The following is a 23,300-nucleotide window of genomic DNA, read 5'->3' as shown; positions in this document are numbered from 1 at the left end:
CCATAAGCACTTTATGAAACTGCCATGGTTGTACTTAGTACCTCTTAGACTACTTGTACAAATTATATGTAATATTTTTACTGTGTACTTTTTGAGTAATTTGAGTTTCAAAGTCCCCAGAATCAGCATTTTCGACTAACTTTGATGTGGGATAAAAAAAGATTTTCCCATAAGCACTTTATGAAACTGCCATGGTTGTACTTAGTACCTCTTAGACTACTTGTACAAATTATATGAAATATCTTTACTGTGTACTTTTTGAGTAATTTGAATTTCAAAGTCCTCAGAATCAGCATTTTCGACTAACTTTGATGTGGGATAAAAAAAGATTTTCCCATAAGCAGTTTATGAAACTGCCATGGTTGTACTTAGTACCTCTTAGACTACTTGTACAAATTATATGAAATATTTTTACTGTGTACTTTTTGAGTAATTTGAGTTTCAAAGTCCTCAGAATCAGCATTTTCGACTAACTTTGATGTGGGATAAAAAAAGATTTTCCCATAAGCACTTTATGAAACTGCCATGGTTGTACTTAGTACCTCTTAGACTACTTGTACAAATTATATGAAATATTTTTACTGTGTACTTTTTGAGTAATTTGAGTTTCAAAGTCCCCAAAATCAGCATTTTCGACTAACTTTGATGTGGGATAAAAAAAGATTTTCCCATAAGCACTTTATGCAACTGCCATGGTTGTACTTAGTACCTCTTAGACTACTTGTACAAATTATATGAAATATTTTTACTGTGTACTTTTTGAGTAATTTGAGTTTCAAAGTCCCCAGAATCAGCATTTTCGACTAACTTTGATGTGGGATAAAAAAAGATTTTCCCATAAGCACTTTATGAAACTGCCATGGTTGTACTTAGTACCTCTTAGACTACTTGTACAAATTATATGAAATATTTTTACTGTGTACTTTTTGAGTAATTTGAGTTTCAAAGTCCTCAGAATCAGCATTTTCGACTAACTTTGATGTGGGATAAAAAAGGATTTTCCCATAAGCACTTTATGAAACTGCCATGGTTGTACTTAGTACCTCTTAGACTACTTGTACAAATTATATGAAATATTTTTACTGTGTACTTTTTGAGTAATTTCAGTTTTAAAGTCCTCAGAATCAGCATTTTCGACTAACTTTGATGTGGGATAAAAAAAGATTTTCCCATAAGCACTTTATGAAACTGCCATGGTTGTACTTAGTACCTCTTAGACTACTTGTACAAATTATATGAAATATTTTTACTTTGTACTTTTTGAGTAATTTCAGTTTTAAAGTCCTCACAATCAGCATTTTCGACTAACTTTGATGTGGGATAAAAAAAAGATTTTCCCATAAGCACTTTTAAAAAAAAGATTTTCCCATAAGCACTTTATGAAACTGCCATGGTTGTACTTAGTACCTCTTAGACTACTTGTACAAATTATATGAAATATTTTTACTGTGTACTTTTTGAGTAATTTCAGTTTTAAAGTCCTCAGAATCAGCATTTTCGACTAACTTTGATGTGGGATAAAAAAAGATTTTCCCATAAGCACTTTATGAAACTGCCATGGTTGTACTTAGTACCTCTTAGACTACTTGTACAAATTATATGTAATATTTTTACTGTGTACTTTTTGAGTAATTTGAGTTTTTCGACTAACTTTGATGTGGGATAAAAAAAGATTTTCCCATAAGCACTTTATGAAACTGCCATGGTTGTACTTAGTACCTCTTAGACTACTTGTACAAATTATATGAAATATTTTTACTGTGTACTTTTTGAGTAATTTCAGTTTTAAAGTCCTCAGAATCAGCATTTTCGACTAACTTTGATGTGGGATAAAAAAAGATTTTCTCATAAGCACTTTATGAAACTGCCATGGTTGTACTTAGTACCTCTTATACTACTTGTACAAATTATATGAAATATCTTTACTGTGTACTTTTTGAGTAATTTGAATTTCAAAGTCCTCAGAATCAGCATTTTCGACTAACTTTGATGTGGGATAAAAAAAAGATTTTCCCATAAGCAGTTTATGAAACTGCCATGGTTGTACTTAGTACCTCTTAGACTACTTGTACAAATTATATGAAATATTTTTACTGTGTACTTTTTGAGTAATTTGAGTTTCAAAGTCCTCAGAATCAGCATTTTCGACTAACTTTGATGTGGGATAAAAAAAGATTTTCCCATAAGCACTTTATGAAACTGCCATGGTTGTACTTAGTACCTCTTAGACTACTTGTACAAATTATATGAAATATTTTTACTGTGTACTTTTTGAGTAATTTGAGTTTCAAAGTCCCCAGAATCAGCATTTTCTACTAACTTTGATGTGGGATAAAAAAAGATTTTCCCATAAGCACTTTATGAAACTGCCATGGTTGTACTTAGTACCTCTTAGACTACTTGTACAAATTATATGAAATATTTTTACTGTGTACTTTTTGAGTAATTTGAGTTAGGGTCTGAGGACTTTAAAACTGAAATTACTCAAAAAGTACACAGTAAAAATATTTCATATAATTTGTACAAGTAGTCTAAGAGGTACTAAGTACAACCATGGCAGTTTCATAAAGTGCTTATGGGAAAATCTTTTTTTATCCCACATCAAAGTTAGTCGAAAATGCTGATTCTGAGGACTTTGAAACTCAAATTACTCAAAAAGTACACAGTAAAAATATTTCATATAATTTGTACAAGTAGTCTAAGAGGTACTAAGTACAACCATGGCAGTTTCATAAACTGCTTATGGGAAAATCTTTTTTTATCCCACATCAAAGTTAGTCGAAAATGCTGATTCTGGGGACTTTGAAACTCAAATTACTCAAAAAGTACACAGTAAAAATATTTCATATAATTTGTACAAGTAGTCTAAGAGGTACTAAGTACAACCATGGCAGTTTCATAAAGTGCTTATGGGAAAATCTTTTTTTATCCCACATCAAAGTTAGTCGAAAATGCTGATTCTGAGGACTTTAAAACTGAAATTACTCAAAAAGTACACAGTAAAAATATTTCATATAATTTGTACAGGTAGTCTAAGAAGTACTAAGTACAACCATGGAAGTTTCATAAACTGCTTATGGGAGAAATGGTTTTTATCCCACATCAAAGTTAGTCGAAAATACTCATTGTTCTATAAAAAGGACTTTGAAACTCAAATTACTCAAAGTACACAGTAAAAGTAGTTAATATTATTTGTGCAAGTAGTCTTGAGAAGTATTAAGTACAAACATGGCAGTGTAATAAACTACTTATGAAATAATAGAAATGAACCACATGCCATCCTTTACTTTGAAATCCTCACCGGAAGTGTTCCTCTGTGGAATTGTCTGTAGCTGATTGATTGATTGATTGATTGATTGATTGATTGATTGATTGATTGAAAACTTTATTAACAGATTGCAGAATGGGTACAATACAGTACAGCTCAATACACACAATTGTTAAGGGGATGCAGACCAGAGAAAGACTTTCGTCTTGTTTACATCAGGGTCCCCCATTTTCAATTCATCTGGAGCTTTAGTTTAGTGGTCGAATATACTGCGCGTCCTATTGATTCGATGTTCAATAATACTGCACATACGAAACGTCCTATTGATTAGACTAAACGTCCTATTGATTCGATGCGCATTCAATGTCATATTAAGTATTTCTGTAAGATCTACTTGTGAGACTGTGACAAAAGTCACGTCGGTTCATTACAACAGCGTCCCAGGCTTGTTTTAATGCATTACCGTAAACCTGGAACTAATCGCGCACTCGAAAAACAAGAGCGGCTGATTTGACCACGCAAAAGCAAAAGACGGCTCACTTGACCGCAGTGAGTGACTGTGCATTTCAACCGATTCCCGTTCAACTGGCTACTTTGACGGGCGGTACTGAAATAATGTAGGTGGGGTCTGTCAGATATATGTCATGCCTAGGGATGGGTACCGTTCACATTTGAACCTATACGGTACCGGTACCTGTGAATCGATACCGGTACCCAACGGTACCTTTTTTTCGGTACTTTAGTCTCTTAAAAATGTTATCTACCTAGCTCAGTTGTAAAAAAAAATCCAAACTTAATATTTAATAAATAAATAATGTATTATTATTACTTTATTATTATTTACATCTTACTGATGTAAAGCACTTTGAAGTGAACTGCAATCCCATGTATGAAAGGTGCTATACAAATAAAGTTATTATTATTTATTTAGAACATATATATATACACAGTCAGTCACACACATCAAATTATTCTTTTCATATGTATTATCTGCGAGACAGCGCCAACATGCAACCTCAACTGCAAGCAGGAGCAGTGTCTCTGTCACTCTGCATGTCGATTGCTCCACTGTCTGTCAACTGAACTCTTGGAATGCTTTGGTCCAATCACATTCCCCCACCCACAGTCTGCGAATCAGAGGCAGAGTAGGGCGGGTCTTCACGACTCTTTGGTTGTCTCTCACCTGGGGCAGTGCAGAGCATAGATATCTATATGGAGCCTGCACTGCTATAATGAATATTTTTAGAAGGTTCTGGGGCAGTGTAACGCATAATTATGTTTATTATATATCTATGGTGTAGCGTATGTTAGCGGGCCTCCGTCATCTTACTACACTTAGTAAGTAAAGTAACTTACTCTCATGCTTGCTCGCACACACACACACTCTCTCTCTCTCTCTCTCGCTCTCTCTCTCTCTCTCTCACTTTCACACTCACACTCGCGCGCGCACACACACACACACACACACACACAACGTGCCAACGCTTGGTTTGCACAAGCTGAACCGCTTAACGTGTGGTTTAGTTTTTGCGGTAAACTAAATAAATAAATAACCGAAAATTGGCACCGTTGGATCTCACGTGAATCTATACTCGGTAGTACCGACGTGTTTCGGTAGGTACCTTTAAAAGTACAGAATTCGGTACCCATCCCTAGTCAGACTCATGCCCCCACATCCTTTCATGGTTGTGGCTAATTTAATGTTTTTTCTCTTTATTGACATTGGCAAGTATACTAAATATGTCAATATCATAAACATATCCATAGCATATTGGGCTATAAAAAGCAAGCAAGTCAATACAGCTACCAACATGTTTTGGGAGAGTGACGAATAATAAAAAAAAATTATGTTATATTTATTAGTTATCTAACCTATGATTAAACCCACCAGAAAGCCTTTCTTCCATGATAACTATAACTATCATGTCTTGATATAGGAGGAAATATTTATTTTCCTAACAAGTTGCCTACCAAACACTGCACAGACAGCTGATTGGATAGACGCATTGTGAGGTGGGTGGTCCTTGGTTTCGCAGCTTTCAATCATGAGGCTTGGTCCTAAACCTTCTCATTTCCCACCTGAATGCTCCACTCAAATATGTATCTGACAACATTATAGTCAATAAACAGGCCATGCAATTGCTGGATCTTGATTGATATTTGATAATTGCATGCCAATTAAAGACCTCTGAGCAGGTCCTGCATTATTATTATTATGATCTGCAACTCCTAGTTTGGCAGTTTATTCAGAATTTCGTGTTTTGGACAGATCATTTGCATGAAGTTCAAATAAAATCAAATGTATTTGTAAGGCCCGACAACACACGTCAATGCCCCCATGGGCCGGACACGTCTTCTTTAAACAAGTCAAGAAGAAACATCACACAAATCAATTTCACTTTATGCTAATACCGTACGGTGAGTGTGCCGCGCCAACGTCTTCCAATTCGGCCCTTCCTAGTACCTTGTAAATGGTAAATGGTGCATTTATATAGCATCTTTTATCCAAAGCGCTTTACAATTTGTTCCTCACATTTTACCCATTCACTCACACATTCACACACCGACGGCAGAGGCAACCATGCAAGGTGCCAACCTGCTCATCAGGAGCAATTATGGGTTAAGTGTCTTGCTCAAGGACACTTCGACACACTGCTCGGGAGAAACGGGAAACGAACCGGGAACCAGAATACCAGATGACTGCTCTATTCCACTCATTGTTTACATAACAAATTCATTGAACGCAGCTCGCGTTGCTGGACCTGGCTGCTGAAATCAGTGAAAATGCACCTTGAGTGAGTTACTGATGAGTAAAGGCTCGTTCCCACCACCTTCAGCCATGTCTAGCAACACTGCTGCTTTCAATTAATTTCCGATGTAGAGCAGCGTATGTACTGTAGCCACGAGGTACACGATGTAGAGCAGCATATGTAGCCACTAGGTACACGCCAGGTGCTGCATAATCAGAAATTAATAGCTAGACTTGGCTGGAGGCGGTTGGAACAAGCCTTGAGTTATGACATCGCCGGTTATAGAGATGCAGCGTTACTTCTAAAAATAAATAAATAAATAAAACGAAAGGTGATTCCCCTTTAAAAATTTGGTGTACATTTTGAATGCTTTTAAAATGTCTGTCACCGATGTGTCAAACTGTATCCCCATCAGGGAGTCTCTAGAGTGAAACCTGTGACACTTGAAATGCTCATCCATGGAGTGTTGAATCCTGACTTGTGAAACTGACACACTGTCATGAGGACTGCCAGCGCGGGGGAGGGGTCTGGCTCGGAGACATAGTTTGTTAAGTCAGTGGTGTTAATTTGATGTGAGAGTTAACCACTCGTCTGTCGGTCTTGTTGTACATCATGTGGCACGCTGTTATGTGGTTAAAGTCATATATTTTTTGTCAAACAAAGGGTGAAGCTGCGGTGAAATGTCTTGGATTCGGTAGAAATGTTTCCTGGATTGTGCAACAATGAGCATATTCTTTGGTTTAAAAGGGGGGTGTCACCCACATGAGGTGTAGGCTTGTTTGAACCCTTTCACTACCACACTACCAAAGGGTTAACCCTTTCACTGCGACACTACAGAAGGTTAATAACCCTTTCACTGCCACATGACAGCATGTTAACCCTTTCACTACCACACTACAGAAGGTTAACCCTTTCACTACTGGTAGTGAAAGTAGTGAAAGGGTTAACCTTCTGTAGTGTGGTAGTGAAAGGGTTAGGACCTGTTAGATATACTATTAATGTACATTTGGGTTTGAGAATTCTATATTTTTTGGCTTCTCACAAAGTCAGGGCCCCATTCATTCTCTATGGAGCAGCCACAGACCTTTATGGCGCTTTTCCACTGCATGGTACCTACTCGACTGGACTCTACTCTACTCTGCCTTTTCGGGTTTTCCAAAAGTCATACCTCTGTTCAAAACTGGAGACAAACACTACTTCACAAACTATAGGCCTGTTTCTCTACTTCCTCAGTTTCTAAAAATATTAGAAAAACTATTCAACAACAGATTAGATAAATTCATTGATAAACATAACTTACTTACTGATAGCCAGTATGGATTCAGATCAAACCGGTCAACATCACTAGCATTAATAGAACTCATTGAAAAAAATCACAAATTTCATAGATAAAAAAAAACATGTAGCCGGAGTATTCATTGATCTCAAAAAAGCTTTTGATACTATCAATCATGATATATTAATCAGGAAATTAGAACGATATATGATCAGGGGGGTAGTATTGGATACTACCCATCTAAATAAAAGGCAACAATTTGTGATGATGAGGGATTATAAATCTGAATTGGACATTGCTTGTGGTGTCCCCCAGGGGTCAGTGTTGGGTCCAACATTTTTCATCTTGTACATAAACAATGTAAAGTATCTAATATATATAATTTTTTTAAAGATTTATTTTATAATTTTTACAGCTTTTATTGGTCATACAAGGCCGACAGAGGAGAGGGAGAACGGGAGAAGATGTGGGGAGGACATGCGACAAATCAGCCCGGGAGCGGGAGGCGAACCCGGGATGGCTGCGTAGGTCTGCGAGTATAGGTTTTAAATTAGTACACTCATTGAGTAGTGGAAAAGGGGGTAGGATTAAATAAGTGTATACTTCTTCCTACTCCTTTTCGAACATGTAAATTGAGTTATGTTTGCTTTTGTTTATTTATTATTAAAAAAAAAATTTGTTTAATTTCTTGTGATCAATGATTTGTTTTGATTTTATATTTTTTGTATTTATTTACATATACATATACAACATTTACAATAAAGATTTCAATCAAATTCACTACGTCATCATTGCGCTACACGGGGGGCATCCCTGCACAAAAACACAAACCACCATCTTTAAATATCCTCGCGACTACTAAACATTAGCATTCATTATTTGTTTGCAGCGAGAACAAAGTGCAATAAACTAAAAAAAGATACGTTCACAGTGTATTCTACCTCATTTATTGATTAAACGAAACCAACAGCAACACAATTTATCACCAAGAACAAAGAGTTTAGTCTCACAAAAAGATCACTAATTTTGTTAGCTTATTTGACTGGGATTTCCATTATAACCGTCTAGCGCACATTAGCTAATAAGGCACTGGTTTCATAGCTAGCTTTGATATGTGTGTGTGTGTGTCGCGTTGAAGATGACGTCACGGTGCCCTCGCTATCACGACCAGCTACACTGGGGGGGGTACTACCTGCAGGGAAAACAAACAAAGTACCAGGTACCAAAAGCGAGTCGAGTCGAGTAGGTTACCATGCAATGGAAAAGCGGCATTAGATGCGAAGCACCTCTCAGACCAGTAACGTCACTCACTCATGCACTCACTCATTCACGGGTTGCCACTCTGCCCCTAGTGGTGGCTTACGTGCATGACACTTTGACACATGTAGAGAATTTGATGCTTCACGTCTATAAGGGTTCAGGTTGTTCACAATTAGAGCTTCAGCGGGGTGTGTGTATCGACTGAACTGTCCTGGGACACGGGAATAACACGCCACAGGAATTCTGAAAACAGGTGGCATTCCCCTTTAAGTCTGTGTCTTATCTTGCTGGAAATATCGAGCGAGACGTACGCCAAACTTCGTATCGTATTTCAAAGGTCCGTGGATGGGCCACAGCGCCTTTCCTGTAGGTCTCTGACATCCCGGTCATCGAGCGCGTTAATTTTTAACGAGACATAATTCACTCGCCCTATAACCTTGGGGTGGGGGGAAGGGGTTGGATGAGTTATCATCTTTTTCTTTGTTCATAAAAGTTTCAGTCAAATGCACATCAGGGGATTTACCTTGAGAAGGAGAGTAGCTTTTCCTCGTGAAATAGATATAACTGGAGAGAGAGAGAGAGAGAGAGAGAGAGAGAGAGAGAGAGGGTCATCTCTTTATCCTTGAGAAACTGAGAATCCATTCATTGGCTGCGGCCCGAGAACCTGACTGACGCAAATGGATCATTGGGAATAGAAGAGTCCCACCAGTAATTATGTTACAACGCTGCTACCGCACAGCGCCGGGGAGGTGGGACGGAGCAGGAGCCGGGGAGCCTCCGGTCCGAGGCTTTAGTCCCGCTTCCTTTACATCTTTCCACATAGTTAACACACCTTCAGACCGGCGCCTACACTCTCACGCTAAACACACGCGCGCAGGGGTGAAATAGAGACCTCACGCGTAACGCCCGCTAAGCAGCCGCGGAGGACACTTCTTCCGTTTGCGAACTGTGAAAATTGGAGTTCCGGCAACCGCTAGAGGAAGTCGGAACTCACGGCTAAATAAAAAAAGAAACCGCTCCATCTCGAGCGGTTCAGGAGGGGGGTGGGGTGGGTGTGTGCGGCTGGAGTTCGGCGGTGATCGTGTCTCACCCTATTTGTCTCTGTTGTGTTACTGGCGGTCTTGAAATCCCCCTCCCGGTGTCTCGCAGGCAAAGTGAAATGTCTGTTTCATTTCCCCCCCCCCCGCTCCCCGCTCTCCCCCCCCCCCCCCCCCCCCCCCCACCCCCAGGACTGCATGGTGTGAAGTCAGTTAGAGAACAGACATGATATTAATGTCACGTCAATGGCGTTTTCTCATGGAACCTCAAGGCATTTAGTCAAAGTCACCTTGTGTAGTCCTCTCATCCCTTGACAGTACGGCGAGAGTGAGACGGAGGATGTCTGTCTCGCACAGCTCACTTTCCCTGTCAGCGTCATGTGTCCTTTGGTTGTTTTGGTCGTTACATCCCCCCCCCCCCACCCCCCCCCCCCCCCCCCCCCCCTTTACATCTCGGGTAGGAGGACAACTACGCGCTGTATTTTACAGTGCCCGAGTCGCCCGTATATATATATACCCGGGTATACGGTAGCGGGCGAGCACTCTTCCCATCTACCTCGTTACGCTTCACTGAGGGCTAATGTGACCTCTAGTTGGAACACATCTCTGAGAAAAGATACGAGGAAAAGGTTCATCCTGTGGGCTTTCCCTCCTTTTGATGTCATTTAGGAGGTGATAAGTAGCTTTCTGTCTCCCGGTGCCCGTCTGCAGCCCCACCCCCCCACACCCCGGTCCGGCCCAGGTCCAGGCGCTAGGCAGGATGGAGGGTTGTTTGAACTTGCATTGATCCAATGTGGGATTACAGCTGGGTCAATGGAGAGTTGGAGCGAGCTAGCAGTCATCAGGCCAGATTAACCCCTCGCTGCCTGCTTCGGCTGCCATTTTGTGGTCCCTATACCTTTCGCGTCGGTGTTTATGTTTATTTTTTTTTATCTCAAAGACAGCGGGGGTTGCCCTCATTTGCAATGCGTAGGGTAAACGGACAAAATCGAAAGTAATAACGCGACAAGATAAAAATGTGCTTAAAACAGGGGATATTGCCTGTAACACAAGATACAAAACAAAGAAAATCAGCTAAACCGTTACAGATTGATACACAGTGGTTAGTGATCATGGTTTTGAACTGTGCATAGGTTGGAAGAGTATTGATCTTTACAGTGTGTTGAAGGATGTTCCATGAGTCTATGTTTTTGCATTTGGAATCTGCGGAGGGGTGGCGGTCCGGTCGTGTGCTCCATGGCCTGTGGCCATGCTGGGGGTGGGGGGGGGGGGGGGGGGGGGGTGACGATTCTGGATGTTCTGGCAGATGGACACGGTGGTGGTTGAATGGGGGGACGTGTGGCATTGTGGACGGTCTGGGATGGCACTGGACCTTTGGGACGCTTTGGGGAGCTGTGGGGGTTGTGGTGGGTCCCTGGGGTGTCGTTGTCGTTTGTGAGTTGGGGGAGTTCAGTGGTGGGGACCGGGAGACTGGTGTTCGGCTCTAGGGGAGGTCTGGGGGGGCCCTTGGGGGTTGGGGGTTGGACCGTGGGTGACAGCGGCTGCTGAATCCCGGGGGTTCACGTGCTTTGTGCGCACAGGGATAATAAATAAATAATGATATAATAATGTTTCATGTTTGGTCATTGTATTTGGTGAATGGTCCGGTGTATTCGGGCTGTTTGTGTTTTCCTTCGGTCATGACATGCTTTATCAGGGGGTGTGTCTTGGATGGGGATGTGGTGGGGATTGATGTGTGGGGTGTTTGGGGGACTGGCTCTTCTGGGGGGATTATCATGCTTTCGAGCAACACTGTACTTATTGTACTTATTATATGCCTATATTCTTATGTCTGCACTTCATGCATTCATTGCTTTTATTCTATCAACTGTATGCAAATGTTATGCCTATGTTTATTTTATGCTATTTGCTGTGAAGAACTTTGAGCTGCAATCCATGTATGAAAGGTGCTAATTATATAAATAAAGTAATTATTATTATATGCAGACGTTCCAAGATCAGAACACACTCTGGGGACCTTAAGCACGAGTCATGTGAGAGAGTCAGATAGGGTCCAAAGTTCCAATCCAGTAATATTTGGATGTGAGGTCGTAGTTCACCAATAATGGCTGTAAATCAGGGATGTGATTTTTCCGTTTTTAACCGTTTTTTCTGACCTAAAATCACGATTAAAAAATATTCATATATATTATTTTTTTATTTTTGTATTTAAATATATATATATATATATATATATTTTTTTTTAATATTGAGCTTTATGTATGTTTTGATTATTTTTCCACCTGGTCTAAGTGAAACGCGAAAGCAACATTTATCAGACCTGCTATTCTTGCATAACAGATTTTCATTGGCTATCGATAATGTTAGCAGTTTTGTTGAGTGGCGCGAGATGCTGTAAAGACGTCAACACACTAGGAAACATACTAACACTGGATTGCTTTTGTAAAACTGACCAACCAGGGAAGGTTACTTGCAAGGAGTGCAGCAGTCTGCCACTCAACACTACTCAAGGGAGAGCAAGCATTGTCCAGTTAATGTGAAGCTCTGTAGAAACATGAAACTCTCAAGCATGAGGTACAGAAGCCAACCTAGACATAACCAAGAAGCTGAGATGGAGAAATGTCACCACCTTCATTCTCAAAATCGACCTGAGAGCAAATGAAAAGCAAAAGAGTCCATTAGTCCAACTGCAGCCCTTCGCAGTAGGCAAGACTTCCACAGGAGGCGGTTACAGGTGTTGCACAATCTGGTTGCAAAGAAGAAAAGATAAGGTCCTAATGTTATTGTATGACCCAGGATGACTTGGGAGGGGTCAAGATGACCCCCTTTAAATTTTTTAGGGGGACACTGAGATATTTGATTCATTTTCTTTGTCCCTTTCCTCTCCCACCTTCCTCTTCCCTGTAAACAGTTCAATCTATACAAATTAAATGTGTTCATTCATTCAAATGGTGTTTAAAAAAAAATATATATATATAGTTTCGAAAAAAAAATCGGGTTGCAATCACATCCCTGGTAAATGAACAAATACCAATATGTATTACACCTCTCTGCAAGAGAATGCCAACCAACCTTTTTATACAGGTGACAATGGTGAGTATCATAAACTATCACCAGTAATGAATCCGAGGGCAGAGTCAAGTGGTTTAAGAGTGGAAGCAGCAGCGTGTCTATAAATGACACAATCATTGTCCAAAACTGATCTGAAAACTGCTTCAACAATCCTTTTAATCATAGGAAGTCTGGTTCTGTTTCTGTACAAGAAGCCACTTTTTTTGTCTCAGCTTGCTGGCAAGGTTGTCTATATGGCATTTAAATATACATTTCACATCGAGCCAGATGATTAGATATGTATACGCAGTGAGTCTCTCAATACTAGAATCACTCACTGGATATAATGCCAACCATTGTATTCAATATGTGTGGCTCTAGTAAACCCCATGGATTTTGGTGATTGAAGATATTAGTATCATATGAAACTAGACAGCATCATGATTACTACAGATTTATAACTAGAAAAACTTGACACACAGTGCTGAGCTGCACCTCAAATTAATCTTCAGTTTCCCAGCTTTCAGATGACATCACCACTTCTATGTGGTGTCTACTGTTGACCTGCTATCTCCCCCTAAATATCTCCCTAAAATAGACAAATGGGCCTGTGTGGTTCTCAGAGGGTTAAGTACCAATTTAAGATGAATATGTGCTTCCTGAAGAGCATTAAAGGAAAGATGCACATTCTCCATGGCCAGTTGTGTGAGTCAGCAATACAATACACAATAGAGTCATCAACATAAAGATGGACTTGGCAACCATTCGAGGAGGAGACAATATCATTCATATAAATGGTGAAGAGGACAGGATCCAAAATGTAACCTTGGTGCACACCTTTTGGTATGGACAACAATTTTTACTGGGCATTTCCAGATTTCACACACAGCCACCTCTCAAACAAATAATTCTGAAACCAATCACACACCTTTCTATCCAAACCAATACTAGCTAATCTTTGTAAGAGCATGGGATGTGCAACTGTATCAAATGCTTTAGATAGATCTACAAAAAGGGCAGCACAGTGTTAATTCATATATAACACAGATACTGTATTATATCTGTTTAAGCTGCTGCGGTCAGGCAAGCGCTTATGGTCACACGCTGCAAGAACAGAGAGACTCCGACTCAGCTTCTTCCCCCAGGCCATCAGAACACTGAACTCTCCACACACAAATACACACACACACACACACACACACACACACACACACACACACACACACACACACACAGACACAGACACACACACACACACACACACACACACACACACACACACACACACACACACACACACACCACTTATGCGGCAACCGCAAAAAAATATCACTTTAAACAAAATGTCACTTTAAAAAAATGTAATCTTTAGAAACACTTTAAAAGAAGGAGGTACTGTATAGTTTAGATACATTAAAAGTTAACATTGTAAATTGTATATTGCATAGTAGTGTATATAAGAACCAGTTTCTCAGGAACCTAGCATGTCTTTTTTTTTACCATGCATATCTTGTGTATCTATTTAATTTTTTCTATGCCTATTTTATTCTATTTTATTATTGTATTTTGCACAATCAATGCAGGCAAGACCACCCGCATTTCACTATGCCCCTGGTATGTATGTGACAAATAAACCTCTTGATTCTTGATCATTTGTAACTAATGTAATAATTGAAATGGTGCTGTGATTAGCTCTAAATCCAGATTGAAAATACTTGAGTTGTTGTTTACCAAAAGCATGGTAGTTTGGAGTTTATTTAAATCATGTATATCACCTCCTTTATGTGAAGGAATCACATGGGCCAATTGCCAAACATTAGGATTCTGTGTCTGCTGAGATGGAAAAAGTAAATATGTTAATTGCTCAGTAATAATTGGCGTAGACAAAAACAATTATTGTATTGTCCCTAGGCTACAGGTTATAGTTATGCTCTTGGAAATGTTGTATCTTATTTGATAAATTATAGGTTCAACTCTGTTTTCACATGGCTCTGAATCTACAGGGAATCTATTCATATTTACCAAAAATCTATCTTGATATGCACATCTCAGTTTGCATGGCTTTCTTTCTTGGCCATTCCATGTATTTGGTTTCCCTTTTCACAAGGTCATGGTATACAGCAATCACCTAAGCCTCTTCTTATGTTCTTCAAGTTATTGTCTGTTGAAATAATGTCACCCCGAGCAACAGAGAAATTGAATGTACTGTAGAAGGTCCCATGTTTTGCTCACTAGCCCGGCAGCTTTCTCCAATTCTCAAAGCCTCTCTCTCTCTCTCTCTCTCTCTCTCTCTCTCTCTCTCTCTCTCTCTCTCTCTCTCTCTCTGTCTCTCTCTGTCTCTCCCTCTCTCTGTCTTTTTCTCTCTCTCACTTTTTGTTCACGCACCCCTGTGATAGATCTTATTAATTATATCTCATTAGTTGCCTTGGAAACTGAGGTGAGAGAACGTATAGTGTGAGTTGAGAGAGAGAGAGAAAGAAAGAGAGAGAGGGAGGGAGAGAGAGAGAAGGCAAAAGAGGGGAACGGAGAAAGTGCGGTTGTTGAGGGATCAGCCATGTGTCAGATTAGCATCAGGAGACATTAACACTGGTGATGCTGCCGGGGCCACAATCCTGCCTTTCACTGCTGGAAAGGGAGATAAGCGAAGCTCTCACAAAGGGAACAGAGAGAGTGTGAGAGAGGGCTGGCTCGCCTCCACTAACCCCACCGCCACCACCACCACCCCCCTCAGGCCAACAGCCCCATATACAGGTACAGCGCAGCCTGATGAAAAAGCAAAGAACAAAGGCCCGGGTGTTCATTTCTTATTGCACTTGTGTCAAAAGCTCGATTTTAAATGAATCGGCGGTGCCGCGGATTCGGGGCTACTTCGCTTCACGTCTTCAGTCTTCAGTCTTCGCTGTAAGCCGGTTGGAAGTGAGCCACGCCCACACGTTTGCTCTTTCAGGTCCGTACTAGAACGGTTGTTTAATATGGGTTATTTCGGAGAACCCCCCACCCTTATCAATGCACGCCTTTCATTATGGAGTTGTTACGTCTTGTCGAGCGTTCAATCCGTTTCATCATTATGTTTTGTAATGTAATATTTACTCACGGTAGAATTGTGATTCATTGTTATGTAACTGGGGAGGGGTGGGGTGTTTGAAGTCATTATCAGCGCTGGCCATAACAAGGAACGGCCTGCCTACTAATTGAATAGCAAGTGGCTGAGTCTGCACGTCGTCCAGCCCGCGTAATGATCCTTCCTGTAAACATAATAAGCATATGGAGGGAAGCCACAGGAGATGGCCTCCTGCGGTTGTTTAGTCTCAGACCTAAAGCCAGGAAGGTAATAAGGGGAAATGATCAGAGAGGAAGGGTGTCCCCCAAGGCTCCCCCCTCTTCCCTCTCTCTCTCTCTCTCTCTCTCTCTCTCTCTATCTCTCTCTCCAAATTCCCTTCGACTCCCACGCAGCAGGCATGTAGTGCAGTCGAGAGGGGTCCTGAATAACAGGAAGTGGAGGAGCAGGAAGTTGAGTCTTGTCTGTCCACAGCCTGTGGTAGGATACTGGCTGTGGCTGCCTTTGCACAGGAAGCTTAACTGTCATGGCTATGCTCAGGGCATTGGCCGCTGTCCATCAAGGTCCAAACAAATGGGAGGCATAGTGGGTAATAATGTAGCAACTATAGCGGGCGCTTTTTGGTGCAGCCAAACATGCTTGATTTTTAAATATAGTTTGGAAATATTAGGTTCTGCCGGGACAGTTTATCTGCAGATTTCAAACCACTGACAGGTGTTTAGATTAGTCAGATTTGGGGGGTTAGTTTCATTGTACAATAAAGGTAGGTGGGCATGTCTGGCTCAGTTTTTGAGTCGAATAAACCCTACTTTGTTACCTTCTCGACTAGGACACCCGTTTAGGATGTAATGTTGTTGAAGTAATGCTGCAGCTTTGTGACTACGTGTGGAGCTTACACAGGCTTACTGGCAGCGGGGAGGAGGATGTGCTGGCTTCAGTAATTACAGTGGGAGTTGAGCATGTTTTATTGAGTGTGAAAGGGCCGACCCCGTCACCAAGCCTGCCGGCCTCCCAGTGGTCTGTCTCTGGGAGGAGGAGACAGACAGAGCCAGCTTCTGGCCTCCTTCACTGGACCGATCTTGACACACCCGGGAGGTTCACTGGAGCACTGTCCAAAAACTTCATAATAAAAATCATAATCCTTAGTTTTCCCTTGTATATATAGTGGGTAACCAGTATATACATAATAATGAATTCAAATTAATAATTAAATAAATACTTCTGTACATACATCAGATTAGCAGAATACTCAGTAGCTTCATTATATATTCCATTTAATCACACTGCATATTGTTAATGCACTTCACTGTCACCTTGCACCCCCGGTTAGAAGCCAACTTCTTTTCGTCGTACTGTACGATGACAATACAACTAATATATATGTAAATGTATCAACATTTAACACAAATATATGCTTGAACATTTTACAAGTTCACATGTACATATGTTTAACGGATGGAGAGTTCTTCTGAGTGAGCCTTGGGTTCACTTGCTCTGTGGGACATGTCATTATTGATTTTTATGTCAAGCTGATGTGGTTGTTCCTATGGAGACACATTCTCTCTGCATTGATCTCTGTGGTACAAATGTTTGGTAAGCACCTTTCAGAAGTGCTGCACTGGTTTATATCAAATACAGAGGGGGACCCAGGTGTACGGTATCAAGGTCTTTTAAAGAGTACATGGTCAGATGCTGTTATACACATTTCTCATACGGTACTTAATGGATTGCACGATAATCCTGTATCCATCTTTATTGACGTACAGTTGGTGAACGATGTTTACTTGTATGTAGCATTTTATTGTTTTGACTTAACAGCGAATGGGAGATAATCCAACAAGCTAACATTGCTAACAGCTAACGCTAGCCGTAGGGTTGCCACCTTTGACCAATAGGAAATAAGGGACACCTATCATTGAGCGTGTGCGTAGCGCGCGATAAAAAAAATTGGGCGGTTTTGGGAGGTTTTTTGGGCGAAAATGGCCGGATTTTGTCACTTTTTCTTTTACTTTATTTCGGTTTTAGGGTTAGGCTTAGGGTTATGTTATTTAATTATTTTGGGGAGCCAGCCCCCCAAACTCCTGAAATGCATAGAAATCTATGAAATCTAAATAAAACAATCTATGACATTTATATTAAAAAGAGCTAGCCCCCCAAACCCCTAAAATACATAGAAATCTATGCATTTTGGAACAGTTACTATATATAGTCAAGAAATCATTTAGTCATACTTAAAGTTTAAAGTGCTTTATTTGCATAGCCTCAACTTAAGCATAATACTGTATGCATATAAAGTGCTGTAAAAACAAAGCCTGGGAACACTTTTACTGAAAGAGGACAATAATACAATGAAACACTTGTGTGACCCAAATTAAAAGATTAATAAAAATAAAGTGCAAAGAAGAGTAGGCTCCTGGCTGCCAGGGCAGGTACATAGAAATACCGACATCTAGTTAAAAACACAACCAGATAAATAAGATGTAATATCCCATACCGAATCAATCTCAGGAGATGTTTCAGTCATGAAGAACTGTGACACCTGTGCTTGGGTCCTTTATTTGCGTTCTTATATTTCGGGAATGTTGTTCTCCTGAGGCATGCTGTCTGATGTCAGTCAGTCAGTCCACCATGCTCCACGGAAAACACATACATACATACTCTGACACTATCAAGCCAGTGGTTTGCCTCTTCCCACTCAGGTCTGTATTTCTGGAGGCGTTTTGTCTTTTTAGGACGCGGTGGAGTCACAGTGTCTGCTGTAGACATTTTCAAAGCGGCTTCGAAAAGAAATCACGCAGCGCACAGACAGAGGATTGGCACAACGGCACAGAACTCTTCTTAGCAACGTGAAAGCGCTAATTCACATTGGTCGGTGAGCTGCTGAGCGCACGCCCACCATACCAGAGTTGCCATGTCTGTTTATTTCCCGCAACTTTGACACAATCTTGCTTGTTTTTGTAGCTCGGCTGGCTCATTTCTCTCACTAAGGGCTCGCGTCCACCTGCCTCACATTTATGACCGCACGTGTCTTTTTTCAATGTATTCCAATGGGGAGGGAGCGCATGCGGAGAGCGCATGCGGCCGCCTACAGGAAGTGCGCTGCGGTCAGCTTTTTTTTTCACCGCCTTTCAGCTTTTCTATGCGGCCGCATACAGCCTAGAGAGTTGAAACGTTCTGAACTTTTTCTCACCGCATGCGCCCCGCCCCATTCTACCGGGCGCACTGCCAGCATGTTTCAGCTAGAAATATGCGCCAGGTGGACGCGGGCCCTAAACTGGCAACAAAGGGCGTCCCGTATCAGTTAAATACGGAACGCGTCTTTTAGTTTCCAATTACGGGACGATTCCGTATTTTAAGGGACGGGTGGAAACCCTAGCTAGCCGACCAGGCTAACGTAAAGCATTCATTCTGAAAGTTTACATGGTGAAACAACATGGCGAACATACAAAACATTCCTACCGTGTAACATCTCCAGTCTCTCTTTCTTTTCTGTTAACAGACTGTTATGCTACCTACTGTAGCTAGCTAGCGAGCTGTACCCAGCATACCGTAACAGTTAATAGGGTCCCCTCTCAATACACTACACAGTGTAGGTGCCGGTAAAAACAAGGGGAAATATATTTTTTGAGACAAAACAATATTCGCATGACCTATTCACATTTAATTGAATGCCTATTATAATTATAAATCTATGCCCATCCCTATTAGAGGTGGCCCCGCTTACAGGCCTCCAGGCCTCACCATGGCTCGGCCAGCCATGCTCCCATGCCTCATGCTGGGGGTTGAATGACATATCAAATTCATATTGATATTGCAATAGGAAACAACACAATATCTATATCTCAAAGGCTGCAATGTGGGATTTTATTTATTTATTATTCATTTAAAATAGACACACTCAATGAGTGAAATAGATCGAGAATATACTATCGGATGTTAACTGGGGACAGTGCAAGACACGGGGCTGTTGGATGTGTGTTAAAGGGAATATCCACCCTAAACATAATTGATGTTTATTATCTTGGACTGAAAAGTCAGTATCTATAAACATAGACTGTCAACTGTCTCCTTAAGCTAGGAATCAGAGCATCCAGGCTCTTGAATTTGAAACTTGGCCCTTTGACAATAAATGAGTGACTGCATTTGTGGACTCGTAGCATCTGTGAGGGCTGGGTAAGGACTGCATGCTGCCCAACGAGGGGGCGTGCCGAATATTCTACCTCACGCACCTGTGAGTGGTTGGCAATCAGCTCGTCGGGAGACACTTAGTACTGCTGGTTGCCTTCCACTCATTGCCAGGTCGTTCTGTATGCTACCATCAACCGGCACGCTCCTGGTAGGACATCGTCTTCGCTCTCTATAATCCCACTGGAGGATTTCCGATGTTCTCACTGGGAGACGTCGTGCCATCCATTCCTACCATCTACCGTCGCGTCTCTGGGGTGAGACATCGTGCCAGCTACTCCCCTACTCCCTCTTTGTGGACCTCGTTCCTGGGGTGAGGCCTCGTCATCGCTCTTTATTGTTCCACGGGAGGATGCCCGTGTTCTCACTCCGTTCCCCTTGGACCCCCTGTTTGCTGCGTTGCCCGTCGGCAGCGTTCTGGTGAGTCTGTACGAGACCAGACTCTTTCATTTTCATTCATGGACTCAAGAAGATATTTACTCTGTACTTTTTGTTCGCCCTTTAAAGGGACAGCGCTGCATTTTTGTTGTTTCTTGGATTCTAGTGTATTTCACCCTTAAGGCGAGACACTGCAGGTTAGTTTATATGTACATAACAAATTGGGAAAGTTTCATAGTGATATCTATTCAAATATTTTTTGCCTATTAGGGGGTACTACACTGTACTACACTGTTTGTAGCCTGTGTGTAGTTCTGTTCAGTTCAATAACATCATTATTATTATTATTCAGTTATCAGGCATGTGTTTAGGTTGTCTATTACTAATGGTTTGATTAGGTATTGTGTTTGTAAATATCTGTTTAAAAAAATAAAGTATGGCATTTTACAATACAGAACTTTGAAGGTGTTTTCCCAAAAATGAGTTTTAAGAGTTTTTCCTCATACTCTGAGCCAGAAATCTCCACTTCAGTAGCACACACATACACCAAACCTTCCAGTTCTATTCATATCTATGTTCTGAAGGTATTTACAGAAGGGTTTGTTGATATCGCATTCATACCCTGATTTATATCACATTTTATTCCTAAAAACATGGCGAAATATGGAATTTTACCATACAAATGGACTGAATGGAGTATTTTCTGATTTATGGAGTGATAAAAAGAGATATCCAAAATCCCCTCTGTAATAACCTTTGGCTCTAATATGTCAACAAAATGAAACTATAATTTTGAAAATGTCTTTATCCAATGTTCAGATTTCTGTCCTGGAATTATATGCAAATTAGTGCATATTTAAGTAGATCATGCCTCATTTGCATATTTAAACATACAATTTCAGAAAACTTGTAATACAAAAAAGTCTTGTCTTAATATAACTAATCAACTGGGGAAGTTTCATTGTGATATCTATTAGTAATTTTCTTTACCCTATTCACCTGCAGTGTCTCCCCTTAAAGGGTCAGTGCTGCCTTTTTCCCCTTGTGTTGTGCTATTGGGGTCGCATACAAACCTTAACAGCATCTTTGTTTTGAGCTATTACATCCAAATTCGTTTTATTTATACTGTATGTAGGGCTTACAGCTCTGAATAAGAAGATGTACCCATGATCAACCCTGTCATAATAATCAGTACTCATCACCATGAGAGCTGTCATAGTGTCCTGGGAGTTCTTCCACTATTCACTGTCTATGGAGCAGCTCCAGGATTTGTCTCTTGATGACATCATCAATAGAGTCTTGTGTAGGTGGAACTATTCACTATTCACAAATCAAAACTTAGCTGTACAGTATTAGGGCTGGGAGGTTTACCACTGATCCATGCAAAGGTATGGATTTTTACTATGCCGTTGTCCACGATACACATTGCAAAAATATATTTTTTTATAAAAAAAAAGATATATACATACTATATATTTTCTAAGTTAAGAAAAAAAAAGATTCCTTGCAGCAGTATTAATCAGTACAATAAAATAGACAATTTTGAAAGAAATAGGACCATGACAATTGTATTACAAGATAAAGACATAAAGAAAAAGTCATTTTGTGATATGATATTTTGGGCATATCGCCCAGCCTTAATTGAAATAACACAGGAAATCTATTTTAAGGTGGATTTTCCCTCTAAGCCACATCAAAAGGAAGTCTTACAACTTAAAGGATACTTTAGATGTCTCAATCTCAAGAACTGGCAGAATAATGGCAGTATGATGTTCTGTTCATAATATCCTCTACCTTGTGTGCCCCGGTCATCCATCATAGCTCAGTGATACTCTGCATATCCCTGCTCTGTTCCTCTTTGCCAGCCTCTCTGTCTGTCTGTCTGTGTGTCTGATTGTCTGTCTGTCTGTCTGTCTGTCTGTCTGTCTGTCTGTCTGTCTGTCTGTCTGTCTGTCTGACTGTCTGCTTCTGTCTTTCTGTCTGCCTCTCTGTCTGCCTTTCTGTCGGTCTGTCTATCTGCCTGCCTGTCTCTATGTCTGTCCTTCTGTCTGTCTGTCTGTGTCTGTCTGCCTCCCTGTCTGCCTTTCTGTCTATCTGCCTGTCTGTCTGTCTGTCTGTCTGTCTGTCTGTCTGTCTGTCCTTCTGTCCTTCTGTCTGTCTGTCTGTCTGTCTGTCTGTCTGTCTGTCTGTCTGTCTGTCTGTCTGTCTGTCTGTCTGTCTGTCTGTCTGTCTGTCTGTCTGTCTGTCTGTCTGTCTGTCTGTCTGTCTGTCTGTCTGTCTGTCTGTCTGTCTGTCTGTCTGTCGGTCGGTCGGTCGGTCGGTCGGTCGGTCGGTCGGTCGGTCGGTCGGTCGGTCGGTCGGTCGGTCGGTCGGTCGGTCGGTCGGTCGGTCGGTCGGTCGGTCGGTCGGTCGGTCGGTCGGTCGGTCGGTCGGTCGGTCGGTCGGTCGGTCGGTCGGTCTCTCTCTCTCTCTCTCTCTCTCTCTCTCTCTCTCTCTCTCTCTCTCTCTCTCTCTCTCTCTCTCTCTCTCTCTCTCTCTCTCTCTCTCTCTCTCTCACATCACAGCAACAGTACAGTCGTGCTCTGTGCTCCACACCTCTCTCTCTCTCAAACACTCAGCTCCAGAGCACCACACATCAAGCATGAACCCCTGTAGGAGTTCCAGCAGAGACAACTATCTTGGTACAGACATCCTCCTCATTCACAAAGCAGTCCATGTCTGACTGGTGTGTGTCGGCAGTGGCGATGTGAATAGCAGTTGTATAATCTGCACAGGGTGTGTAGGACAGTGCTGTTACGTGCTTCAAGTTCACTGAAGTACTGCCATGTAGTTCTCAAATTGAAATGATATCTTCTCTTTAAAGCACACCGTGCTGTCACAAGGGGAGATTTATTCTTAAAACAATTGGAAACATCTCCCAGTGGGGTGAGGAGATTTCACTTGTTTCAATACAATTCAACTTGTTTCCGAGGTTTTTCTTGACATGGTCTCCAAACAAGTGAAATTAAGTGCCTTTATTTTTACCATCGTCGTTTGT

At 41.2% G+C, this 23,300-nt stretch overlaps 1 protein-coding gene across 4 annotated transcripts in view; it reads left to right on the top strand.

Moving 5' to 3' along the window:
• The window catches only part of mef2aa (myocyte enhancer factor 2aa), a 185,979-nt gene that overhangs the window by 69,636 nt on the left and 93,043 nt on the right, over positions 1-23,300 (top strand). The window lies entirely within an intron of this gene.

This window comes from Notolepis coatsorum, assembly GCF_963971535.1.
Source record: "Notolepis coatsorum genome assembly, chromosome: 18".
Taxonomy (NCBI): domain Eukaryota; kingdom Metazoa; phylum Chordata; class Actinopteri; order Aulopiformes; family Paralepididae; genus Notolepis; species Notolepis coatsorum.
This window is presented reverse-complemented; position numbering and strand designations above follow the sequence as displayed.